Raw genomic sequence first — 12,317 nt, 5'->3', positions numbered from 1 at the left:
GGTCTCCAAGGACTGCTGAAACATTAAAGATCACAAATGAAACCACCATTGATGCTCAAATACCTAACAAAAGTGGGGCCTGCCTGGAGACTACAGGACTCAAGAAATGTAGAGAATCCAGGGACAGGATTCCTAAGGTTTTCATCTGCACCCAGGAGCTGACTTTGTTACACAGCTATCAACATCCCTTTCCTCCCCAGAGAAAGAATGTCTCCCATGAGTGACTCCTAAGACCACAGACATACAGGCTTACAGCAGGGACAAGCTCCAGTCAGAGAGAGCAAAATCAGCTAGCACTAGAGGTAACCAGATGGAAAGAGGCAAGAACGAGAACATAAGAAATAGAAACCAAGGCTACCTGGTATAAGAAGAACACAGTTCTTCCAGCACTGTGAGCACATGATACCTCAATACACCTGAAAAGCAAGATTTAAATTTAAAATCACATCTCATGATGATAGTAGAGGATAAGAAGTACATTAATAAATCCATTAATGAAATACAGTAGAACATAGGTATCAGGTAGAAGCCCTTAAAGAGGAAACACAAAAGCCCCTTAAAGAATGACAGGAAAACACAGCCAAACAGGTTAAGGAATTGAACAAAACCATATAGTATTTAAAAATGGAAATAGAAACAACAAAGAAATCAAAGAGAGAGACAACCCAGGAGATAAAAAAAACCTAAGAAAGAGATCAGGTCTCATAGATGTAAGCACCACTGACAGAACGCAAGAGATAGAGAGAATCTCAGGTATGGAAGATACAGTAGAAAACAGACATATCAGTCAAAGAAGATGCAAAATGCAAAAAAATCCAAATCCAATTCATCCAAGAAATACAGGAAGTAATGAAAAGACCAATCCTAAGAATAATAGGCAGAGAAGAGAGCAAAGATTCCCAACTCAAAGGCCCAGTAAAAACTTAAACAAAATTATAGAAGAAAATTCCCTAACCCAAACAAAGAGATTACTATAAACATAGAAGAAGCCTACAGAACTCCAAATAAATTGTACCAAATTCCTCCTATCACACAATAATCAAAAACCAAATGTAAAAAACCATAAAATAATATTAAAAGCAGTAAGGGAAAAAAGGTCAAATGACAAATAAAGTCAGACATATCAGAATTGCATTAGATTTCTCAACAGAGAATCTAGAAGCCAGAAGATCTTGGGCAAATGTCATACAGACATTAAGAGAACAAAAATGCCAGCCCAGGCTACTATATGCAGCAAAACTCTCCATTACCATGGAACCCGAAACCAAATTTAAAAAATCTCTTTCCATAAATTCAGCCCTACAAATATTAATAGATGGAAAACTTCAACACAAGGAGAAAATTATTCCCAATAAAAAGCAAGAAATTGATCTTCTTTCAACAAACTCAAAAGAAGATAGCCACACAAACATAATTCCATGTCTAACAAGAAAAATAACAGAGAGCAACAGTTACTATTCCTTAATACCTCTAAATATCACTGGATTCAAATACACAATAAAAAGATACATCAAGGAACAGAGTAGATACATAAGCAGGAGCCAGCTTTTTACTACATAAAGGAAACCAACCACAGTGATAAAGACAGACATTAACTCAGAGTAAAAGGCAGGAAAAATTTTATTCTAATCAAACAATCCCAAGAAAGAAGCAGAAGTTGTCAGTTTGATAACAAATAATATCGACATTTAACCAAATTATCAAAAAAAAAAACATATAAGGAAGAACATTTTATACTTATTAAAGGAAAAATCTGCCAAGTTGAACTTTATTTATTTATTTATTTATTTTTCCTCCATCTTTATTAACTTGGGTATTTCTTATTAACATTCCAATTGTTTTTCCCTTTCCCGGTTCCCAGGCCAATATTGCCCTAACCCCTCCCGCTCCCCTTCTATGTGAATGTTCCTTTCCCAACCTCCCCCCATTACCACCCTCCCCCCAAAAATCACGTCCACTAGGGGTTCAGTCTTAGCAGGACCAAGGGCTTCCCCTTCCACTGGTGCTCTTACTAGGCTATTCATTGCCACCTATGCAGTTGGAGCCCAGGGTCAGTTCTTTGGGTACTGGCTTAGTCCCTGGAAGCTCTGGTTGCTTGACACTGTTGTTTATATGGGGTCTCAAGCCCCTTCAAGCTCTTTCAGTCCTTTCTCTGATTCCTTCAACGGGGGTCCCGTTCTCAGTTCAGTGATTTGCTGTTGGCATTCGCCTATGTATTTGCTGTATTCTGGCTGTGTCTCTCAGGAGAGATCTACATCCGACTCCTGTTGGTCTGCACTTCTTTGCTTCATCCATCTTGTCTAATTGGGTGGCTGTATATGTATGGGCCACATGTGGGGCAGGCTCTGAATGGCTGTTCCTTCAGGTTCTGTTCTAAACTTTGCCTCCCTATTCCCTCCCAAGGGTATTCTTATTCCCCTTTTAAGGAAGGAGTGAAGCATATACATTTGGTCATCCTTCTAGAGTTTCATGTGTTCTGTGCATCTAGGGTAATTCGAGCATTTGGGCTAATAGCCACTTATCAATGAGTGCATACCATGTGTGTTTTTCTGTATGTTTGGGTTACCTCACTCAGAATGATATTTTCCAGTTCCATCCATTTGCCTATGAATTTCATAAAGTCATTGTTTTTGATAGCTGAGTAATATTCCATGGTGTAGATGTACCACATTTTTTTTATCCATTCAGCTGTTGAAGGTCATCTGGGTTCTTTCCAGCTTCTGGCTATTACAAATAAGGCTGCTATGAACATAGTGGAGCATGTGTCTTTGTTATATGTTGGGGCATCTTTTGGTTATATGCCCAAGAATGGTATAGCTGGGTCCTCAGGTAGTTCAATGTCCAATTTTCTGAGGAACCTCCAGACTGATTTCCAGAATGGTTGTACCAGTCTGCAATTCTACCAACAATGGAGGAGTGTTCCTCTTTCTCCACATCACACAAAAGAGAAACAAGTCGAGAAAGAAGTGACACCCTTCGTAATAGTCCCAAATAATATAAAATACTTTGGTGTGATTTTAACCAAGCAAGTAAAAGATCTGTACGATAAGAACTTCAAGCCTCTGAAGAAAAAACTTGAAGATCTCAGAAGATGGAAAGATCTCCTATGCTCATGGATTGACAGGATTAATATAGTAAAAATGACCATTTAAAAAAAATTATCTACAGATTCAATGCAGTCCCCAACAAAATTCCAACCAAATTCTTTATAGAGTTAGACAGAAATTTGCAAATTCATCTAGAATAACAAAAAACCCAGGATAGCTAAAACTATCCTCAACAAAAAAGACTTCCTGGGGAATCACTCTTCCTGATCTCAAGCAGTATTACAGAGCAATAGTGTTAAAAACTCTATGGTATTGATACAGAGCCAAGTTGATCTCTTAATTCTGTTTGTGCCTGAAATGTTAGAGCACTGACATTCATAAAAGAAACTGTGCTAAAGCTCTAAGCACTCCTTGCAGCGTATAGGATAATAATGGGAGATGTCAGCACTCCACTCTCATTAATGTATAGATCATAGAATCAGAAACTAAACAGAAACATGGTGAAACTAACAAAAGTTATGAACCGAATGGATTTAATAGATATTTATAGACTATCTCATCCTGAAACAAAAGAATTTACTTTCTTCTCAGAAACTCGTGGTACCATCTCCAAGATTGACCATATAATCAGTCACAAAACAAGCCTAAACATGTATCACATATCCTATCAGATCACCAAGGACTGAGGCTGGTCTTCAATTAGAGCAACAACATCAGAAAGCCCACATACACTTGAAAGTTCAGCAACTCTCCACTCAATTATAAAGTGGTTAGGGAAGAAATAAAGAAACAAAGATTTTACATTTCAATGAAAATGAACGGGAAACATACCCCAACTTAAAGGACACAAGGTAAGCAGCGCTATTTCTCTATGAAGGCTCTTAGTGCCTTCATAGAGAAATTGAAGAGAACGCATATTAGTAGTTTAACAGAACGTCTGAAATGTGTAGAAAAAAAAGAAACAAATACACTCAAGAGAAATAGATGGCAGGAAATAATCAATCTCAGAGCTTAAAGCAACCAAGTAAAACCAAAAACAAGCTATACTAAGAATTAATAAAACCAGGAGCTGGTTCTTTGTGAAAATCAACAAGATAGATAAGTTTAAGCAGAGGGTACAGAGACAGTATCCAAATTAACAAAATCAGGAATGAAAAGATAAACATAAAAACAGAACTTGAAAAAATTCAAAGAATTATCATATTCTACTACAAAAGCATACACACAAAAAACCTGCAATATCTGGATAAAATGTGCAATTTTCTTCAGATACAAGGTATCAAAGTTAAGTCAGGATCACATAAGCCATCTAAACAATTTCATAATCCATAATGTAATAGAAGCAATCATTAAAGTCTCCCACTGAAAAAAGGACCAGAACCAGATGATTTTATTGCAGAATTCTAACAGACCTACAAAGAAGACCTAATACCAATACTCTTCAAACTATTCCACATATTAGAAACAGAAGTAACACTACCTATTTCATTCTATGAAGCCACAATTAGGCTGAGAGCAAAACTACACAAAGAATCAACAAGGAAAGAAAACTTCAGATCACTTTTCTTTATGACTATCTATGTAAAAATAACTAATAAAGTTCCTACAAGCCAAATCCAAGAACACATCAAAAACATCCTTTACCACGATCAAGCAGGTGTCATCCCAGGGATATAGGGATGTTTCAATATACAGAAACTTATTAATATAATCGATTATGTAAACAAACTCAAAGGGGAAAAACATATCATCTTCTTAATAGATGCTGAGAATCATTTGAGAAATTATAACAGTCCTTCATGTTCAAAGCCTTGAAAAGATCAGGAATTCAAAGTCCATACCAAAACATAGTAAAATCAATATACAAAAAAGCCAGTATCCAACATCAAACTAAATGAAGAGAAAATTGAAGCAATCCCACTAAAATCAGGGACAAGGCAAGGATGTCAGCTCTCTCCATATCTATTCAATATAGTACTTGAAGTTCTATCTAGAGTAAGTAGACAACAAAAAAAGGTCAAAGGAATACAAGTCTGAAATGAAAAATTCAAAATATCACTATTTGCAGATGATAAGATAGTATACTTAAGAGATCACAAAAATTCCAATAAAGAATCCCTAGCCTTGATCAAAAACGTCAGCAAAGTTGCCAGATAAAAAATTAACACGAACAAATGAGTAGCCTTCCTCTACTGAAAGATAAAATGACATGAGAAAGAAATTAGAGAAACAACACTCTTCACAATAATCACAAATAAAATAATTATTTTAGTGTAACTCTAACCACATAACTGAAAGATCTATATGACATGAACTTCAAGTTCCAAAAGAAAGGAGTTGATGAATATCTCAGAAGATGGAATGATCTTCCATTCTTATGGATCATCAGGATTAACATAGTAAAAATGGCCATCTTACCAAGAGCAATCTACAGATTTAATACAATCTCCATCAAAATTATTACTCAGATCTTCACAGATATAGAAAGAGCAATTCTCAAATACATTTGGAACAACAAAAGCCCAGGATAGCAAAAAAACATTCTAAACCATAAAAGAACTTCTGTGGAAATCACCATCCCTGACTTAAGCTCTACTACTGAGCAGTAGTGATAAAAACCACGTGGAATGGGTACAGAGGTGTGCAAGTAGGCAACAAAACAGAAAAAAAAAAGTGAAATGAACCCACACACCTACAGTGTCTTGATCTTTGACAAAGAAGTTAAAATTATCAAGTGGAAAAAAGACAGCATATTTAACAAATGGTGCTGGCTTAAGTGGAGTTGGAATGTAGAAGAATGCAAATTGACCCATTCTTATCTCCTTGTTCAAAGCTCAAGTCCATGTAGACTTAGACCTAGACATAAAACAAGATACACTGAATCTATTAGAAGGTAAATTGGGAAAGAACCTCAAACATATAGGCACAGGAGAAATCTTCCTGGACAGAACACCAATGCTGTATGCTCTAAGATTAAGAATTGACAAAATGGGTTGGGGATTTAGCTCAGTGGTAGAGCGCTTGCGTAGCAGGCGCAAGGCCCTTGGTTCGGTCCACAGCTCTGAAAAAAAGAAAAAAGAAAAAAAGAAAAAAGAAAAAAAAAAGAATTGACAAATTGGATCTCATAAAATTTAAAAGCTTCTGTAAGGCAAATGACACTGTCAATAGGACAAAACAGGAATCTACAAAATGGAAAAACATGTTTACCAAGCCTACATCTTATAGACACCAGAGAACCAAAGAACCATATTTAAAAATAGGGTACAGAGCTAAACAATTCTCAATTGAACAATCTTGAATGGTCAAAAAAAAAAACACCTAAAGAAAAGTTCAACATCCTCAATCCTCAGGGAAATGCAAATTAAAAGGACGATGAGATTGTACCTCACACAATTCAGAATGGCTAAGATCAAAATCTCTGATGACAGCAGATGCTGGAGAAGATGTAGACAAAGTGGAACACTTCTTCATTGTTTGAGGGAACGCAAGCTGTACAACCACTCTGAAATCATTCTAGTGGTTCCTCAGAAAATTGAACATAGTACTACCTGAGGACCCCGCTATACCTTTCCCGGGTATACACCCAACCTATAACAAGGAAACATGTCCCACTATGTTCATAGAAGTCTTATTTATAATAGCCAGAACCTGGAAAGAACCCTGATGTCCCTCAACGAAGGAATGGGTAAAGAAATTGTGGCACATTTACACAAAGGAGCACTACTCAGCTATTAAAACAATGACTTCTTGAAATTCACAGGTAAATGGATGGAACTAGAAAATATCATCCTTAGTGAGGTAATCTGATTACAAAGGAACACACATGGCAAGTATTCAGTGATACATGGATGTTAAGAAAAAACTCAGAATACTCAGAATACAACTTCCTGACAATATGCACTCAAGAAGAAATAAGACCAAAGTGTGGACTCTTCAGTTCTACTTAGAAGAGGGAACAAAATAATCATGGGAGGTAGAGAGTGGCCAGCATTCGGGAGGAAGGGAGAAGGGGAGAGAAAAAGAGGGGGGGTAGGTCAGGTGTGGGAGAAGATGAGGGAGATGTACAGAATGTTAGGGAATTGAATGGAGGCATGTAGCGATGAGGGATGGGGAACTGGGAGAAGCCAACAGGAAGTCGCATACTTCAGGAAAAAAAAAGGCTCCCAGGACCCAGGATGATATTAACTGAAATACCCAACAAATGAGAGAAAGAACCTCTAGAAACCATATCCAGTGGTTATGTATGGCCCACAGTTGAGGTATGGTGCCACCCACACTTCTCAACATTTTAAACCAGAATTGCTCATGTCTAAAGGAAATATAGGGACAAAGAGTAGGGCAGAGACTTGGGTAGGGGCTGCCCAAAGAAGGCCCCACCTGGGGATCCATCCCATATGGATCTACTAATCCCAGTCACTATTGCTGATACCAAGAGAGGTTTGCTGACATTAGCCTGATATAGATGTCTACTGAGTGGCTCTGCCAGAGCCTTGAGAAGGATGAGAATATTTCAGCAGGCCATTGGACTGAGCAAGTGTATCCCAGTGGAGGAGTTGGGGGAAGTACTGAGTGAGCTGAAGGCATATGCAACCCCATAGGAAGAACATTTTCAACCAGCCATACCCCCCAGAGATTCCAGAAAGTAAACCGATAACCAAAGAATACACTTGAAGGGACCCATGCCTCCAGCTGCACACGTAGCAGAGGATGGCCTTTTCTCCTATCAATGGGAGGTGAATATTGTTTTCAAAGATTGCTTGTATACCTACTCAAAATATTATCCATGATATTTAAGGAATGTATTTGTTTTTTCTTCTAATGTAAAATCCATCTCTAATGCTTTCCAATAATCTTAATTTTTTCCACAGGACTAAATGTAAGTCAGATACAAGTACTCACAGAGAAATCACACTCTATCACACTTGATTCCAGACTTCTGCAAAGTACTACATCCAATGCAATGAGTAATTGAAATATGAAAACTACAATAGATCCTAGTTCTTCAGTCACTTGAAGGCAGCATTAACTGACACTGCCTATTAGAGAAGCAGCACATGATTGATTATTGGGTCATGCCACTAGAGTGATATGCAATTGCATGGATGATTTGCTGTTGAAAACCAGAATGAATGTGATATCGTTGTAATGCTATGTTGCCGATGACTTGAGGGAATACATTATTAAAGAAATGGTCTGCTGATGACTTACTTTCTGAAATACATCATTAATCTGATGTCATTGCTGAGATGTATGAGTATAATTTATGATACATAAAGTGAAAGGTGACAGCAAAACTTTCCTTCTAAGTAATTACTTAAAGTATTTGCTTTTTAAAACTTTAGCCTAAGTACTCAGGACAAGGCCTGGTGACTTAAGATTATTTAAAGATGAAGGTAATTTATTCACATCATAGCACAAGTAAAATGGATAGATTCTGGAGAGCATTCAAGGTGCATTCTGAGTGAAAAAAATACAAATAACTGCCTTTACTGAAATTCTTGGTTTAATTAAAGATATTCTTTCAATAAACATGGGCACAATTTATAACTTGTGGCAAATTCCGTAACTTTAAAAGCATTTTGAAATATTTTAACATCTGTTTTTACATGTTACTTAATAAGATTATTGATGGAACATCTCTGCCTTTTAAATAATTGATGATTCATATATTAAAATATATTCATCTCCTGTCACACTCCATAGTATGATGGAGCAGGGAGCACTAAGTAGGTCAACATTAAAAGATCTAATTACTCTTCTGTCAATAACAAACTATCACTTTAATCCACAAGAGTAATTTAATGTTAGTTTTCTCAGTATTTGTTTTAATTTCTTTATGTATGTATAAGTGTGTGTTCATTTTTTATGTGATTTATATGATTCTCACCTATTCCTCCCTCCAAATTGCCAACATTTTTCTATTTCTTAAATGTATTGTCTCTTTTTTTTTAATTATTACTCTGTGTGTGTGTGTGTGTGTGTGTGTGTGTGTGTAAATTAATAAACAAATGCATACCATTTAGTTCACTTAGTGTTACTAAATATATGATTTTAGGCCTGACCTTTACATTTGAATTACATAATGAATTAGGTTGTTCATATCTGGAACAAAACTAATTTTCTGTGTCTCAGTAGTCATTTAATTGCCTGAAGAACTTTATCAAAGGTTGATATTATTTGGTATTATTATTGGTCAAGTATTGTTAGGGCAATCATACTGTAGAAATTTCCTAAATACATCTTTCCTGTATAAATGGAAGAAATTGTCTCAATCAGATGTCCTGATGTTTAAACTCATATAATCACCTCTGGAGAAAAAGAAGTTGACCGGAAAAGCTTATTATCTCAGTAAAACCTCCATTTCCCCACCATGTCTCCTCAGGAATTCATCAGACCTGCTGAGCCTGAATCATACAGATAAGCTTCCCTTCCCCCACTCATCTACCCTACTAGTTGAGTCCTCTGGGCATGCCAAGATACCTTGAGCTTGATAGCCCAAGCACATATCCATTCTCCTGCCAACTCACTGCTCACTATCAGTTGAACTGCACCTCCTAAACCATAGAGACCTGAAGATACTGAACCATACAGATCTGCAATACAAAACCATACAACACAAAGATTACTACCAGAGGTCTCCCACCAAACTAGGAACATCAATATTAACCTCCCTCAAAACACCTACTACAACAGGAACATCCAAATGGCTAAAGGCTCACAAAAAACACAATCAAAAACATAAAAACGAACAACAAACAAAAAACAAACAAACAAAAAAACAAAATAAAAGAAAACTAAAGCCAAATCAAAACCAAACCAAAACAAATCAAAGATCAACAACAACCAGCAAAAATAGCAAACAAACAAACAGCATCCATGTCAATATGACATGTTCAGGGCACAGCTACCCTTCTAGAGGAAACCCTGTATATCCTAACACAGCTGAAGTACAAGGAAATGACCTTCTAAACATTGTAGAAGCCTTTAAAAAATAAATAAATATAACCATTAAATAAATACAGGAAAATACAATGAAACAAGTGTTGGACTTTAAAGAGGAATCATATAAACCTCTTAAAGATATACAGGGAAATACTGTTAAACATGTCAAAGAAACACATAAAACTGTGCAAGACCTGAAAGTAGAAGTACAAGTAATAAAGAAAATACAAAATGGAATTTTGGAGATGGCAAACCTAGGGAGGAGAATGGGCAAAAAGGTGCAACTAACACCAACAGAATATAGGTTATAAGAGAGAAATTCAGATGTAGAAAATATAATAGAAGAAATTAATACATCAGTGAAAGAAAATGTTAAATCTAAAAAAAAAAATTCAGATACAAAACATTCATGAATTTTGGGATATCATGAAAAGATCTAACGTAAAACTAATAGAAAGAGAAGTCCCACCTTCTGTGCCCAGAAAATATGTTCCTAAATACATCTGTAAAAATCAATCAATCAATCACTCAATCAATGTGTGCTTACTGTCTCTTAAGAACCAAAGGGCTGGTGTTCTGGGATGCTGACTCATAAGATAATCAAAAAGGAAACTTTGAGCAAATTACTGGATTGATATGTAAAATAATATACTGGACCAGTATTCTGCCAGAGATGAGCTATCGAGAGATTTTTTTTTCTTTCTTAAAGAATAAAAAAAGAGATCAACTTGGAGACACACACACACACTCACACACACACACTCACACACACACACACACAGACAGACATACACACACACACACATACACATACAAAACACACACAGAGACACACACACAAAAACTCACAAACACTCACACACTCACACACTCACACATGGAGACAGACACACAATCAAGTAGCAGGTAATCAGAGAAACATCCTAGAACAACGAGTAGAACACAGGTCATCAGCTTAGATCCATGATTTGACTTAAAGTGCTTATGTTCCTAGACACCACTTCTATTGAGTTTTAACAGCTGAGGCAGAAAAAGTATCAACTGTTGTAGAATAAAGATTGCACGAGGCATATGTGGATCAAAATGATCCTAAACTTGATTGTATTCTGTTCATTTTTACCTTCAACTCATTCTCCTATTGGGCTTATGATGCAAAGGGAAGATAGTATTATGGAATGGATTTTCATAGCTCATACATTAAGTAAAAAGGGAAGACAAATATAGAAAAGATTTCTTAATTATAAAAGACATAGAATATGTCTATGACAGTTGTCAGGAACAGATTCAGCTGAAATTATAGTACCACTTATATATCATGAAATTATACCGTTTTGGGTGATAAATAAAGATAGGCCAAGACCTTGTAATATTATTTGGGTGAAATCAGTAACAAATATCTGAAATATATACAGTTAATATAAAGAACTAATTTGATTCTGTCATGTATAGTAAAAAGAACAATTCCAGAGCCATCAACATTTTATACTGGTGTAATAAAGATAGGAATGGTAGGGTATAAGTCAAGTAAAATAAACAAGGTGGTCAAAATTCCATATACATAAGTTCCTAAATCAGAACGGCATGCAATCCTTATGGTATTATTTGATTATCTTGAATTTCTCATCATAATAACTGATTCTTTATATGAAGAAAGAGCTGTTTTACATAGGACACTATTGGATTTGTTCCTGATAGCTCAGCATTAACTTTGCTATTTATGAGATTGCAACAAGCTAACAGAAGTTGAAACGATCCATTATATATTACAAGATTTGGTCTCGTACGTGTTTGCCTAGTCTGTTAGCTCAAAACAATTAGGAAATGTGTTAGAAGCCTCAAAATTGCATGTGAAATATCATGTTAAGGTGAAAAGTTTAAATATAAACCATTTTCATCACTTGGTAACAAGCTAAACACACACACACACACACACCACACACACACACACACACACACACACACACACACACACACACACACACACACACGTCCTACATGTTCTCTATACAACCAAAGTTCATTACCTGCTGCCTGCTGGGAGTAGTGTTAAGGATACCAAAAGAAATGACAGTTTACAGATGAATGTTTTCCATTTTGCAGATTCAGAAAAAATGTATATAGACCATTCCGTAGATACGCATTTTCAATTTTAATAGGCAATTCTTGGGGTTGGGAATTTAGCTCAGTGGTAGAGTGGTTGCCTAGCAAACTCAAGGCCCTGGGTTCGGTCCCCAGCTCTGAAAAAAAGAAAAGAAAAAAAAATAGGCAATTCTTTAATTTCCAAAAAGGCTAATTGTGTAATTATACAGTTTTTGGGAATAATGTCAA

The sequence above is a fragment of the Rattus rattus genome, chromosome 10 (assembly GCF_011064425.1).
Source record: "Rattus rattus isolate New Zealand chromosome 10, Rrattus_CSIRO_v1, whole genome shotgun sequence".
Lineage (NCBI taxonomy): Eukaryota > Metazoa > Chordata > Mammalia > Rodentia > Muridae > Rattus > Rattus rattus.
This window is presented reverse-complemented; position numbering follows the sequence as displayed.